The sequence below is a fragment of the Sus scrofa genome, chromosome 1 (assembly GCF_054392235.1).
Source record: "Sus scrofa isolate SSC_HxYL_T2T_F1_AM1 chromosome 1, Sscrofa_HxYL_maternal_Yorkshire_Landrace_v2.0, whole genome shotgun sequence".
NCBI lineage: Eukaryota > Metazoa > Chordata > Mammalia > Artiodactyla > Suidae > Sus > Sus scrofa.
This window is the reverse complement of record NC_139383.1, coordinates 35,582,441-35,598,775: the sequence shown is the minus strand read 5'-3', so window position 1 is coordinate 35,598,775 and position 16,335 is coordinate 35,582,441. Positions and strand designations below refer to the sequence as shown.

Sequence of the window (16,335 nt, the reverse complement as noted above, 5' to 3'; positions counted from 1 at the left end):
CTCCAGTCTACTGACTCTCAGTTCCCGAAGAGGCTCTCCAGTTGGGAGGCACCAGGAGCCATGCTCAGCCTTGGCTATGAATTAATCCCCCTGCCTGTGCTTAGTCCTGGAAGTATCCAACCCTGGTACTGGCTTTGCTCTGAGAGTAATCAGTTCTGTCTGCCTGCTTCTCAGCTTGAGCACCCCTGGGCCACAGAGTTTATGGGAGTTATTTCCAGCCCTTCTGATCAGATGGGGCTGAAAGGCACTCTCCACAGCACTGAGCCTGTGACTCAGCATCTTGCCTAGATGTGGACACAGGGACTCTTGGGCCGGCAAACTCTTCATTTGAGGAATCCAATTAGGCACACCTACAAACACCCCCACTCTTCAGAGTGAGCCCCTGATGGTTTTGCAGATGAGCAAAGCTGCTGGTTGGGGTTATTACTTCGGTACTGAAGGTGTGAACTCAGTCTACCAAGATATGCTTGCTGGTTGTCACAACTCCCTTCCTCCCTCTCTGTCACAGTCAGATTCCCAGTGGATGGGCGCACAGATTTCCCTGCAGTCTCTGTGATGTGAGATCAGAGCATGGGACCCACAATGCTTGGGGAGGCTAGTAGTCCCCCTGGGTTCTCTTTTCTCACTGGAGGAACCAGAAGCTCAAGAACTCTCTGCATGGGGCTGTACTGAGGGAGAGACAATGCGGTCAATGTTTAGCTGCGTCTCTTACCTTCTCATTTGGTCTGTCTTGGTCTCCAAGATGAAGGAATGTGCTTCAGCCTCACATCTGTGTTGCAGCATCTCTCAGTCTCAGTAAATAGATGTTAGTTGTTCTCCAGTTCATTTATTCTTATGTAAAATATATTACCTAGGTGACACTGACCAAAAAAAAAAAAAAAAAAAAGGACAAAAACATCTCCCTCCCCTTGGGACAGAATAAAATATGAAAATTAACATTTTTCTGTGATCCACAATTTCTATCCATATGTAAGCACCAGGCAGTAATGTGCCTAAATCTTTTTTGGCTCTGTTCTTACAATCTTTAATATATGGACAAGATTTAATATAATATATATTTCATATATATATGTAAATTTCATAGAATAATTGTAAAAGTATGTGAAATAATAATTTTAAAAGTCCTAGCAAATAATCAAAGATAAATAAATGCTAAAAAGTACCAAAAAAGTACATTATAATTTTGACGCTAAGTACACAGAGTTAGCTTCAAACTCCACAGGTTTAGAAGCTCAGTCCCACAAAATTGTCCTCAGTTCAGATGTCGGAAGCAGGTATCAGGTCCCCAGGTTACCCTACTTCTGTCTGACTTTGCTACAAAGTTGGGAATTTCCCAATCTCCTCCTTCAGGTTTGATAATTTGCTAAAATGGCTTATAGAATGTAGGAAGGCCCTTTTCTTATTATTACAGGGGTTTTTTAAAAAGAAAAATTCAGGAAGCAAAATGGAAAAAAAATCCATAGAGCAAGGAAATGGGGAGAAGTGGAACTTACATTTCCTCTCTGGGCACATGCCCCTCCCAGCACTTCTGTGTGTTCACAGACCTGGAAGAGCATCATTTAGGGCTTTGTATGGCTGTTTCAGTACATGGCAATGATTGATGAAATCACTGCCCATTAAAAATTAATTCAATTTCCCATCCCTGGAGGTCGAGGATGGGGATGAAAGTTCCCAGCTTCTAATTAAACTTGCTCTTTTCTGAAAACCAGCCCCCATCCTAAAGCTATCTAGGTCTTCTAGAAATATTGCATTAGAGTGAAAGAGGATCCTATCACTCTTATCACTCAAGGAAGTCCAAAGACTTTAGGACTTGAATGTCAGGGACCCAGGACAAAGCCCAATTATCTTTCTTTGATATGGAAAAAAAAAAAGTAGAAACATAGAAAATATAAAAAAGACTAAAATCAAACTCCTGGAGATAAAAATTACAATTTATGAGATGACAAATATACTACAAATTACATAAACAACCACTTAGGTCTGATGGAAAGATTCATAAACTTGAAGACATAACAATAATAACAACAAACATACCTACAAGGACTAGAGAAAAATTAATTTAAAAAATGAAGAGGACATCAATGAGCTGTGGGACAACTCCAATTGCCATAGTATATGTGTAACTGTAGTCCCAGAAGAAGGAGCAAGACAGAAAATTATTTGAAGAAATAATGGCTGAAATTTTTCCAAATTTGATGAAAAATATAACTGTAGATCCAACAAGCTGAATGAAATCTGTGTACAATAGTCATATCATAATGAAATTACTCAAAAGCAGTGATTTAGGTAAAATCTTAATAGCAGAGAGATTAAAAAGACACTACTACCCAGCATAAAAAAGAACAAAATAAAGCCACTTGCAGTAACATGGATGCAACTAGAGATTATCATTCTGAGTGAAGTAAGTCAGAAAGAGGACAAATGCATATGATATCATTTATCTGTGGAATCTAAAATATGGCACAAATGAACCTATCAACAAAACAGAAACAGACACATAGGCATGGAGAACAGACTTGTGGTTTCCAAGGGGAAGGGGAAGGGATTGGGATAGACTGGGAATTTGTGGTTAATAGATGCAAACCATTACCTTTAGAATGGGTAGACAATAAGGTCCTACTGTGTATCGCTATATCTAATCTCCTGGGATAAACCATGATGGAAAACAATAAAAATAGAATGTATACATACGTATGACTGAGTCACTTTGCTGTACAGCAGAAATTGCCACATCGTAAATCCACTACGATAAAAATTAAAAAAACACTTTTTTGAGTTAAAAAAAGATACTATGTACCAAAAAAACAAAGATAAGCTGACTTCTCTTCACATACATACACACACACACACACACACAATGCAAGCAAGAAGATAGTGAAATACTTTTAAATAAAGAAGAAATAACTTATAATTACACAATTAGTAGAAAATATTTTTCAAAAGAGATAAAGAATTCTTCAGATATATTCAAGCTGAAAGAATTTACCACCTGCAGATCCACAGTACTGGAAATGTTAAAGAATGTTGAGGCAGAAGAAACAACAAGTGTGATGGGAATATGGATCTGCAGAAAGGAGAGAGGAGCTCTGCAAATGGCAGTTGCATGGATAAATATATATAATTTTTTCCTTAAAATGTAGAATCCTGCAAAGGTAATTGGCTGTTTGAACAAAAATGATAACAACATACTGGGAGGTTTATGTCAAATATATTATGCCTAGAAGATTCAGTGCAGCCCACATTAACATCTAGGCAAGGTTTTTATAAACACAGATGAGCTGATTACAGGATTTATATAGAAAGGCAAAAGAACTCAATAGCCAAAATAAAATGCACATACAAAAAAAAAAAAAAAGAATAAAGTTGGAGGTCTAGTCAATTTCAAGACTGATAATAAAGCTAGAGTAATCAAGATAGTTTAGTATTAATTAAAGGATAGGACAATGGGACAGGACAGAGAGCCCAGAAATAGACCCATACAAACAATGCCAACTTAATTTTGACAAAGATACAAAGGCAGTTGAGTGTAACATTTTTAGGAAAGGTGTTGGAATAAATGGATGTCCATAAGAAAAAATATAAATACTGACATATGCCTCACGCTTTATATAAACATTAGCTCAAAATGGATTATAGACCTACCTGTAAATTGCAAAACTATAAAACTTCTAGAAGAAAACAAAAGAATAGAGAACAGACTTGTGGTTGCCAAGGGGGAGGTGGAGGATGAAGGAGTGGGATGGACTGGGAGTTTGGGGTTAGTAGAGGCAAACTATTGCATTTGGAGTGGATAAGCAATGGTGTTCTGCTGTATATCACAGGGAATTACATCCAATCACTTGTGATGAACATGATGGGAGATAATATGAGAAAAATAATCTATATATATGTATAACTGGGTCGCTTTGCTGTGCAGTAGAAGTCAACAAAATGTTGTAAATCAACTGTAATAAAAAATTTTTAAAAGACATAGAAAAAAACATAGGAAGATATCCCCATGCCTTTTATTCTAGTGATATTTTGAGATATAAGACCAAAACATAATCTAAAAATAAAACGTATAGATAGATACATAACTAGATGGATAGATGAATCGGGCTTTACCAAAATTAAAATTCTTACCCATCAAAAGACGAAATTAAGAGAATGAAAAGACAGGTCACTGACAGAAAGTATTTACAAATCACATAGCTATTCTCAGGCTGATATCTAGAATACACAAAGAACTCTTAAAATTTAAGAATAAGAAAACAATAACCTGATTAAAAATGCGTGAAAGATCTAAACCGATACCTCATCAAAGAAGATATAAGGTTGACAAATGAACACATGAAAAGTTGCTCAATATAACTTGTCATTAGGAAGATGTAAATTAAAAGCACAATGATATACTACCTCTATTTGAATGGTTAATATCGACAAGGAAAAAAACCGACAGTAATAAATGCTGGCCAGAATTCATTCATTGCTAGTGGATATGCAAAATAGTAGGACGGCTTTGTTGGAAAATAGTTTGTTTTTACAAAGTTAAACATAGACTTACAAATGACCCAGCAATCTTCGAGATATTTCCCCAAGTGATTTGTAAACTTAACTTACTTTGAAAAAACCTGTACATCAATAGCAACTTAAATGCTAAAAATGGAAACAATCCAGAAGTTGTTTAACAGGTGAATGGATAAACTAGAGTGTATAGTTTATCATAGTGGAACTCTAGTTAGCAATAACAAGAAACAAACTACTGATTCAGGAAACAAAATAGCAAGACATAAAAATTCACCTTACAGTGTGATTCCATTCATATGACAGTATAGAAAAGACAAACATAAGGGATGAAAAATACATCTGTCATTGCCAGTGACTAGGAAAGTTTGACTACCAAGGGACAGCATGGGCTAATATTTCTATGAAAGATTTGTTGTATATGAGACTATGGTGCTGGGTACATGACTCTACGCATTTGTCAAAATCCATGAATTGTACACAAGAAAAAGAGGATTTCACTTACATGCAAATTTTATAAAAAGTCAAGTAGGACAGTATGAGAACACAAAATGAAAATTGGATTGTGACAAATGAATTTACCTGTATGTTATAACCATTGAAAGCTGTGAGATAAGAAAGAGGTGACCTAAATAAACTTTGTAAAACAATATTTGCCTAAATGAGTTAAATCAAAGAAAATAATGGACTGCTTTTCTCCTAGGCTACCTAAGACCAAAATGTTGAAGTCTTCTTTAATCAAGGGTCACAATATTAAAATAATTCAAGTTCTTTCGAGGAGCCTGTACCAGTATTGTTGGAGTCTAACATTAGGGGAACGTTAGAAGAAAATGAAAACAGTAGGGTGCCTTGCAAATTGTTAGTCAAGTAATTTTTGTTGATTTAGTAGATAACTTTGATCATATAAGATTAGTGATATCAGAAAAGAATACTTTGGAGTTCCCAATGTGGTTCAGCGTGTTAAGAAACCAACTAGTATCCATGAGGATGCGGGTTTAATCCCTGGCCTCACTCAGCTCAGTGGGTTAAGGATCCAGTGTTGCCATGAGCTGTGGTATAGATTACAGATGAGGCTTGGATCCTGCATTGCTGTGGCTATGGAGTAGGCTGGCAGCTGTAGCTCGGATTTGATTCCTAGCCTGGGAACTTCCATATGACACAGGTGCAGCCATTAAAAAAATCCTTCTACTCATTGATAAACAACTATATATATCAGATCTCTATTTGGGGAGGTCATTTTAAAATTCTGGAAAGTCCCACCACCTCAAAAGTACAATATATAATTAATTAAAGATAGGCCAAAAAAAAAAAAAAAAGGAAAACTTATGGTAATTTAAAGAATTGTGTTAACAGACGATGAAACTGTACATAGAATAATTTTGAAAAAAGAAATCACTGTGTCTCTTGTTCTAAATAGGCCAGAGAGAAATGTCATAGTTTTCTTATTAATTGATCATTAAGAAATTGTGAATGCATCATAAGCTCATGGATTCAAGCAATTTACTGTGTTTATCCAGGTTCCGTGTCCATGGAGAAATTTGACACCATCCATAAAGTCCTCTTCAGGGACAAAATGTCCTGTCCAAAAGGCATGAATGCACAGGCACATTGGGTTCTCTATTGCAAATATATAAATCAATCCTGTACTTAAAATAACATCGTTTTGTTTTGTTTTTGCTTGGTTAATATGAACCCGACACCCTAAATTCCATCAATGCTGTGTGCAAAAACAAAGCAAATTTTGCGTCTACAAAGAAGAACACCACTGTCTCCTGGGCAAGGACTGAAGAGTCCTCACCTGGGGAACTCGCCAACATCACGTCTATCCATTGCTTTTTAAATGCTTCCATCCATTCAATTTTCCAATAATTGAACAAATCTTTATTGAGCGTTTATTATGAGCTAGGTAATATGTTAGGGACTAGTAACAGAATTTGAAAAAAGTGTAGTTCCTACTATGGTGGAGCTCAGTCCAGTTTAGGAAATTAATTAGTAGGTAAATGAATAAGGCTTACATACTTGTCAGTTCTGGGTCTTCTGGGAACACAGAGTAAAAATGCCCTAGTAGGAGAGGAAAGTCAAGTAGTAATTTCCAATTTATATTTACATGGGCTTAAAAGGAAGGGGTCCTTGCTGAGGGTGGTGCTCTTTCCTAGGGTGGGGTGCTATTCCATTTAGTATGGAGGGAAGAGTGAAGGACTTACAGAGATAAAGACGACAATCACACACAAAGAAAAGTGTCCTCTGAGCTAAGCACTAATGTAGTTGAAAAGAGAAAATTATCTGAGCCTAGCTCTTAATTTCATCAAACAGAAATGATCTGCTGTACATTCAATATTCATTTAATTTTCTATAAATGCCACTATGTGGTAATTGGAGGGAAGATTGTTACAATACTGTGTTGAGTGATGAGTTTTTATAGTGTTGGAAAAGAGAAATCACCAACAGAAAAGCCATTGATGACATTTTTACTTCTAGTAAAAACATATATTTGAGTATATGTGTCTGCATTTATAGTTCATATTTAGACGATTTTACTTAAAGTAAGTGGTTGACTGTGCTTCAGCACTGACATATTAAGACTTTTTTATTTTATATTTCTTTCTTTTGGTTTCTTTTTCATGTTTTCTGAATCTAGAGTAACTGTTCTACATATATAAAATATTTTTGTATGCTAAATATGTGCTTAATTTTCCAAAAGTATAATGATCACACATTTCAAAGAAGAAATGTGTATACTTTCATTCAGAATTGTATTTTTTTTTTAATCATTTTGGAAAATGATGTCACCAAAGGCAATACGTCCCATGGTATTTCAGGTGTTAGGAAAACACTCAAACTTCACTAGTAGTTTTCACAGTTATGTGATCTGACTTGAAAGTAAAAATATCTAACTCTTCAATATGATCTCTTTAATAGTGGTGTGCAGCATTTTATGCATTAAAATAGACATTTAATTATAGATTTATGTTTTTGTTTCTCTTTTCTGACTGTGGTAAAGGAATTACATGAAGACATTTTTATAAATTTACATGTAAAAATAGACTATATTGTCTATGAAAATCACTTAGGATATTAAAAATCTCATAAAACATTTATTATAAAAAGAGAACTTTGAGAATAACCAGTTTAAAAATAATTGACACAAGAAAGAGTGTTGGGGGCCCTGGGAGTTTATATAAGCTTAAACCAGAAAAAAGGGGAAGATTTAGACATTAAAGAGCAGTAATTATTAAGTGAAGGAACTGTAACCTTATCCTAAAATCTATGGGGGCAACAATGAATAGTTTTAAATGGAAATAGCATCACCAGATTTTAGAAATATTGCTCGGATGAAATAGAGGACATGGAGTATATTCAGGTGGGGAACTTACTGGAAGCAAGAATCCTTCTGAGGATGCTGTCTCAAGAATCGATCTGAATGCCTGGATTCAGGGACAGACCATGGGGATAAGGAGAAGAAAGTTATAAAAGGACAACATTGTACTAAATTTTATTGGCCTTGTTGACTAATTCAGCGTGAGGGTTATTGACGGTAGAATCTTAGATGGTTCTCAAGGTTTTTAATTGTTGGGCAATGTTACTCACCCAGAGTTAGTGCAAGAGACACAACTGGGAGTTCCCGTCGTGTCGCAGTGGTTAACAAATCTGACTAGGAACCATGAGGTTGCAGGTTCGGTCCCTGCCCTTGCTCAGTGGGTTAACGATCCGGCATTGCCGTGAGCTGTGGTGTAGGCTGCAGACGCGGTTCAGATCCTGCGTTGCTGTGGCTCTGGTGTAGGCTGGTGGCTACGGCTCCGATTCGACCCCTAGCCTGGGAATCTCCATATGCCGCAGGAGTGGCCCTAGAAAAGGCAAAAAGACGACAAAAAAAAAAAAAAAAGAGAGAGACACAACTGATGGGACAGGAAAATGATTCATTCCTTGAAATTCTCTCCGCCACATGTATTTATGCATATAAAGAAGGGAAGACAAGCTAGAAAGAGGAGCATGGATGGTAGTATGGGGAAAGCAGCTTCCGTCAAACTGTGGCCTTAAGTAGATGGGTAGGCATTCTCTCAAAAATGTAACACGTACTATGTGTTAGACATTGTGCTGGGTCTTTTGGATATACCCAAAAGTACCATAGACCAGAACCTTTCTATCACGGAGAGTGGAATACAATGATCCATCATTTTCTGATTATCTTTAGTTCCTGTATTGACATATACTTTTTCCATTGAATTCTCTTTACAACAACCCTGGAAGTATGACATTGTTATACCCATTTTGCGAGTTTGGAAGCTGAAGCTCAGAGAAGTTTTAGTTACTTGAGGTCTCTCTTTAACATACTGTATTTTATTTCCCAAAGTCATTCTTTCTTCTCCACAATAAAAAACCCCTGGTTTTTTAATAGGATATATGATTACCAATAAGCGGCTGAATTTCTTGCTCTCCCTCGAATTTATATGAGAGTCTGCATGAATAAACTGACAAATGCAATATGAATGGAAAGTTTTCTGGCATTTCTTTAAGTTACTTCCTTAAAGGAAGGGCTTTCCCTCGTCCTTTTTCCTGCTGGCTAGAGGGTGAATGCAGAGATGAATTTTCTTGATTCATATTGTGAAGACCATATCCTACTAATAACAAAAGATGAGGAAAGAATAAACCAAATCCCTAAAACCATGAAGCCACCATCCCATCTCTGGGTGATCTACTACTAAACTTTTATTTGAACGCAAAATAAAATCTTACTTTGATGCACAGATACTTAGGCTCTTCATTACATGAAGATAAATCTAATATGAAATATTATAGAATTTTATTCAAGAGACAGATGTAACACATGAAAGAATCTAAAATATGTGGCATTGGCTTTGCATGAATATTTGTGAGGAAGTGCAAATACTCAGATAGGTTGGGCTGGAAAGCCAGTGACCTCAGAGAGAAATGGCCTGAGAACAGATGACAATAAGGTGAAGTCTAGAAACTTTAGGCTTGAAAATTATGCCTAGATGAGGACTTTGGCTGCAATTGGTCTCATATAAAACATACCAGAAACCATAAGAGGGAAATGTTTCTGAGTTTTAAGGGATTGTATGGTCTACAATGCCTATGCTTAAGCAACCCCCTGGGTCCTGAGTTTTGCTGTACTTGGGAAAAACTGACTGCCTAAAATTTGTTGCTCCCATTTAGTCATATTTCCCAATTCAACTTCAGTGGCCATGAAGAATTATGGACAAGAACGATCCACCAAGAAAAGAAAGTCAGGTGCCTCAGAGGCCAAGAGACAATGGATCAAGTAGTTCCTCTCAGGGGGCAACACCAGCAACCCCCTGTTTAGCCAGAATGTGCACCGTAAGGGTTGAATAATAGATATAGACAAGTGACTATGGTATTTCTAATTCTTTCCTTTTCTGAATGGAAGTTTTTATTATAGTCATGCTGCTCCTTTTAGATATTGTCCTCTAAATATATTAGGTGTTTTCCAAGGAGAACACAGGTCTCTTCATTTATAGTAAATCACACCACAGGGAGTCTCATCTGTATCTGATGGGCAAAATGACATTATCACCCAAGTGTTGTGAACATTGATTAGCCAGGAAAAGGACGGACCTTGAATTTATCTTCTTGGGCTGGAAAAGTGAGAATTTCAAAGTTGTGTGAAAGGATTGATCACAAAGTCTTGAGTAGCCAAGAGTGCGCTGTGGCAAAGACTGAAGACATCCCACATGTTTCTTTCCCCCTTATCTCATGGCAATACAACTCCTAATTTTTAATCTGACTGTATCCTCAGCACAGACAACCCACACTCACACGCACCCGAAAAAAAGATTACCTTTGCCAACAAACTTTTCTGTGGTGTGGTTTGGTGACAAATCTTTGACTGGTGGCAAGTAAGAAGAAATGATGTGTGGAATTTCAAGATTTGTCAATCCAGGATTTAAGAGTCCTTCCTTCCTGCTACTCGGTATGCAAATGTAGGAGAAAGTCAACTTGGAGCACAAGGAACCTCACCCCAGGTCATACCTCTAGCTTTTATTTTTTGAAAGAGAGAGAGAAAAAAGGATAAAACTATATTTTCTTTTTTTTTCTTTTTTGTCTTTTTGCCATTTCTTGGGCCGCTTCTGCGGCATATGGAGGTTCCCAGGCTAGGGGTCTAATCAGAGCTGTAGCTGCCAGCCTACGCCAGAGCCACAGCAACACGGGATCCGAGCCGCGTCTGCAACCTATACCACAGCTCACGGCAACGCCGGATCCTTAACCCACTGAGCAAGGGCAAGGACCGAACCCGAAACCTCACGGTTCCTAGTCGGATTCGTTAACCACTGCGCCACGACGGGAACTCCAAAAACTATATTTTAAATCTACTATTATACCAGAGCTCTGTTGTGCTCAAACAAACAAGAGAATACTAAACACTTTAGGTAGAACTTCTGGAATCCATAATTAGTTTTTCTCATTACAAATCTAACAGTTTGTTCTAAGGCCCACTATCAAGAGAACTAATTAGAATTAGCCTACATAAATCTATATAAAAATGTTGGCTGTTCAAAGTTTTTCTACTTCAGTACTTACTATGAAACCATTTTTAATGTGTTTTTATTGCTATTTAAAAACACTTACAACCTCTTCCTTGTTTTATTCTGAAATATTTTGAGTTTATTATTTATTTATATAAATTTGGTTGAAATTCTGACTAAATAACTGGTATTGAGCTAAGGATCTAATTAATTACAATTAATTCTATCATACCATTGAGAATGGGGCAGAAATGTGCTAAACAGTAAATAATGTGAAAAATATTTTCGTGTAATAAATAATATGTATGTACACATACCAACAAATTCCCTGGAAATGTAGACTACATACAAGTGGTGGTGGAAAATATTCCTACATGTGACTTTGGATCAATTTAATCAGCAAAATATGAATACATTTAGATATTTCAAGCAAGAACAAAATTAACACTAAAATTAAGTGCTCAAAGAATTGCTATTAGGTCTGTATGGGAGAACCAGGATCAAGGAAAACTGCCATCTGAATTCAGAGACCCTGGAATTTTGACACAGTCTGACATGGGTCTTACTAAACAAAAACCAAAGTGTCAGCAGGGCTCTAGGAGAGAATCAGTTTCCTTGCCTTTTCTGGCTTCTAGAGGTCATCCGTGCTAAGGCAGATTATGACTCTTCCCTCCATGTTCCAGTCCAACAATGGCAGGTGGAGTCCTTTTCATGGTGTATCCATCCTTCTTCTGTCCTCACAACTCTAACTCTGTCAGGAAAGGCTCTCTGATTTTAAGGGCTCACATGATTAGCTTGGATCCACTGAGATAATCCAGTGTAATCTTCCTATTTGAAGCTCTTGTATACACTTAATTCCATCTACAACTTTAATTTCTGTTTGTCACATGAAGTAATATATCCACAGCCTTCATGGATTAGGATTTGGACATCTCTGGGAGAACACTATTCAGGATTCTTGGACCCTGAAGCACAACATTCAGGTCCCTTGATTAAGAAGCCTCCAGATATTAAAAAAAAAAAAAAAATGTCCCCTGTGATCTAAGGTATCCTCCATAATGGAACACAAAAAGACTAATTTGAAAAGACACGTGCACTCCGATATTCATTGCAGCATTATTTACAATAGCCACGATATGGAAGCAACCTAAGTATCCACTGATAGATGAACAAATAAAAAAGATGTGGTATATAGAAAGAAAATGGAATATTACTCTCAGCCATAAAGTAAAGAATCTTTTCATTTGCCACAACATGACATAGCTAAAGGATATTACGGTAAGTAAACTAAGTCAGACAGAAGAAGACAAATATTAAACAATCTCATAAGCGGAATCTAAAAAACAAAAATAAATAAAAACAAAAACAGACTTAAATATACAGAAAACAAACAAACAGTTGCCAAAAAGGAGGGGTGGAAGATGTGGGCAAAATAGGTGTAGGGAACTAAGAGGTACAAATTTCCAGTTATATAATAAATAAAGTGGATATAATATACAGCATAATAAATATGATCAATATTGTAAAAACTTTATATGGGGACAGAAGGTTATCAGACTTACCCTGGTGATCATTCCACAGTGTATGCAAATGTCAAATCATTACGTAGTACACCTGAAACTAACATAATATTGTTTCCATTTTTTTAAAAAAGCAAATGGCTAAAAATGTATATGACAATATGATTCAGGCTAACAACAATGAAATCCTGGAACTTAGGCTTGTGCGAGCACCGATACAAATATTGGAAGACATAAAATGGTTAGGATCAATTAACTCCAGCGGTTAGGACTAGAGAGAGGATGGAAGGATGATTATTAATATTTTGCAAATAAATTTCTTCACTAGTAGGGGTATTGAAATGAACTTGTATCCCTTTTGAGGAGCCCAATATGGTTTCATTTAAATTTAATTTTACAAAAGAGACCTAGATTCTCTCCTCCAAATGCTCCTTCCATTCTCTGTGATCTGGGACAAATCAATGATCTTTCACTCCTTTGTATATAAAGCACCCTATGTCTTTTTCAGCCTTAAGTATGTATGATTGTAAGTCTCACTGCTTCTAATTTTTTTTTTTTACTTGATCAATGACAATTGGCAGACTTAAAAAGCATCATAGCAGTGCTACGATAAAAAATGTCTGTTATCAAAGTTACCAGAATAAAATCATGTTTTGCAGACAATATCAGCACCAAACGAAATAAAATAACAGACAACGACAGATCTTTTTTTCCTAGCCTACATATGACCAAAATTCTGAGGTCTACTCCAGCAAAAAATTCAGTGTTAAAATCATCCAAGTTCTCTTGAGGAAACTGGACCAATATAGTTGATGTCTAATACTTTAGAGAATGTTAGAGGAAAATGAAAGCAAATAGTAGAGTGCCTCACACACTGTTAGTGATTTCTTCTTATTTATGTAGTAAATAACTTTGCACAAGGTGAGTGATACTAAAAAGTGACCCTTCGAGCCGATGATAAATAACCTATGCCAAGCGGATCTCTATTTGGGGAGGTCATCTTAAAAGATGGAAATGAAACTACCTCAAAAGTGTACACTATATAATTAAGATATGTTAAAAATAAAAAAAGAAATTTATGGTAATGTGAAGCATTATGTTAACAGAAGATGGAACTTTTTCCATTCCATCCTTAGTATATTTCCATAATATAATTTTAGAAGAAAAAAAATAGTATCTCCCGTTCTGAATAGACCAGATAAATTTAACAGTTCCTGTTATTAATCTATTTTCAAAGATTTGATGATGTGTCAGAATACCTTACCTTAATGGCACAAGTCCCTGAGCCCAAACAATTGACTGTTTTGCCTAGATTCTCTGTTCATTGAGCAATTTGGCTTCCTCAGTAGAGTCCTCTGGAGGAACAAAATGCCATGTCAAGAGGGCATGAGAGTACACAGCCATGTTGCTTCTGTATTGTAAATAAATGAAATTGTTCCACGTTTTACGTGACTTTCTCTTGGATTTTGTTAGTGTCAGTGAATTGCCAGAGTTCTGCCAATGCTGGACACAGGAACAAAATTAACCTTCTCTGTCTACAAATACGACCACCAGATCCTAGATAAGAAGAGTTAATTGAGGGACCCCTGCATGAAGATTTGACCAGCTTCATCTCTAACATATCATGTTGTAAAAGCTTCTCACTCATTAAGTTTTTCAGTTAAGTCAGCTGACACTGTTATTAAGAGCTAGGTACTGTGCGAGACAGTAGAACCGTAAAATTGAAAAAGACATTGTTCCCGGTACTTGGAGTTCAGTCTGTAGAGAAGTACTGATGAGCAGATAAGTGAAGGTTACTTATACAATGAATGCTATTATAAACACAAAGGAAAAATATAACAGCAAAGGAGGGTCAGGCAGTACTCTCACATTAGATCCACACATGGTTTTCAAAGGGCTTCATTCCTCACTTAGATGCTACTCTTTCCTAGGACAGGGTACCAGTGGCATTTTGTGTGGAGGGCAGAGTGGAAGTCTTCCAAATGTATTAAAGAAGTGTTAACCGCAAAGAAAAAAATTTCATATATCTGTGTCCGTTGGCAACTTACATTGTTGAAAAATCTGTTCACAATTATCTGAGCCTAGGTCTTAATTCCATTATATTTGTAAACAGAATATTTTGCACTTCTAATATTCACTTAATTTTCTAGAAATATCTCTACTAGCTAGTTCCAGGGAATATTGTTATGATATTTTTTAGGTCATTAATAGTTTATCATGTTGGAAAAAATAATATCATTCATGGGAAAGCCATTCATGTTTTTTGTGTGTGTCTCTTGTTTGCTGCCAGTAAAAACATACAAATGAGTCTACATTTTTAATTGCCTTATTTAGATTATTCCACTTATAGGAATAATGCGGTTGACAATTTACATATTAAAATATATATTTCATTAATATTCATTTCCTTTTCTCTTTCATTTTTCAGTTGGAACATGTTGCTATTTTTAAAATTTGTATGTAGTTATTTTATATTTTTGTGATTTCCAATTACTGAAAATAAAATAAGTATCAAAAAGTATTTGGCATTAAAAATGAATAAGGCTTGATACACATTTTTTAAAAAAGGAAAAAAGGAAGGGAGGAAGGAAAAAACTCGAAATATGACAAAGGAATCAGTATCTCTAGGTCTATTTAGATTTTGTGTAATATGAGCCGAGATATAGGAATTAGATAAACAAGGAATTGATTTTCATCTGAGGAAAGTTTATTTTTTTCCTAATTACATTTATCCCTCAGATCTGGTGCCTGTTGAGTGTCTCAAAAACGATCTGTGTTATGGATGGTTTAATTCAGTTTTTATTGCTGAACTTATGTTTGCCTTGAAATTTTAATAAAATAATTTTTTGCATGTGTCCACTTGATTTTTTGAGTAGAGGTGTACTTTATGGTAAATATTTTAATAAAACTGGTTCTTTGTATAAGGTAATTAATACTTTTAGCTACTAAATGCACCATCTGCTAAATATCTTGTATTTGTTTTGCTTTTGTCCATTTGGATATTCAATATCAAGATGTATATTTTTGTTTTGTTATTTTGGCCTAGATTATCTAGTGCTTACTAAAGGTATAAACGGATGGAAACATAAACATTAAAGCTAAATAGAAAATTCTTTTTTTTGCCTTTTTATTTTTTCTTAGGGCCAAATCCACAGCATATGGAAGTTCCCAGGCTAGGGGTCAAATCGGAGCTGCAGCTGACAGCCTATACCAGCCACAGTAATGCCAGATCCAAGCCATGTCTGCGACCTACACCACAGCTCATTGGCAACACAGGATACTTTAACCCACTGAGTGAGGCCAGGGATTGAACCTGCATCCTCATGGATACTAGTCAGGTTCATTACCACTGAGCCATGAAGGGAACTCTTTTTTTTTTTTAATTGAAATAATGATGGCCATTTAGAGGAAAATTTCATAACACAAATGGTCTACAAAATTAGAAAAAATTCATTCTAAATTCAACAGTCAGATACTTTGATCATCTAAGGTCTCAAAGGAAATAAAAAAGGCATCTTCAAAACAATCTGTATCAAAATACTCTAGTTCCCTCAATAAAACCAAAAACCTTTTAATTATTATAACACTCTTTATTTCATAATTCTCCAATTATGACACCATCTATGCCTTTTTCGGACCTCCCAAAAAGACTATTCTAGTCTTGGGTTTTTGTTTTTCGTTTTTTGTGGTTTTTTTAGAAGAAAAATAAAATTTCCCAATAAATTTTTGAAGCCATATTTGGACATATGGAAGACGAACTTGAGCCCTGATTTCTGGTACACCAAAGACAAAGCAGACAAATCCAAAAT

At 35.8% G+C, this 16,335-nt stretch overlaps 1 protein-coding gene across 1 annotated transcript in view; it reads right to left on the bottom strand.

The window, feature by feature from the left end:
• LOC110259407 (protein LEG1 homolog) overlaps window positions 1-16,095 on the bottom strand; it is a 28,596-nt gene extending 12,501 nt beyond the window's left edge. The window contains exons 1-3 of the mRNA XM_085002457.1: window positions 13,791-16,095; window positions 12,569-12,626; window positions 713-2,743 (exon numbers count right to left, since the gene is read on the bottom strand). The gene's annotated coding sequence lies outside the window, so the exon portion shown is untranslated. The remainder of the gene's footprint in view (window positions 1-712; window positions 2,744-12,568; window positions 12,627-13,790) is intronic.
• Window positions 16,096-16,335: the final 240 nt, after the last annotated feature.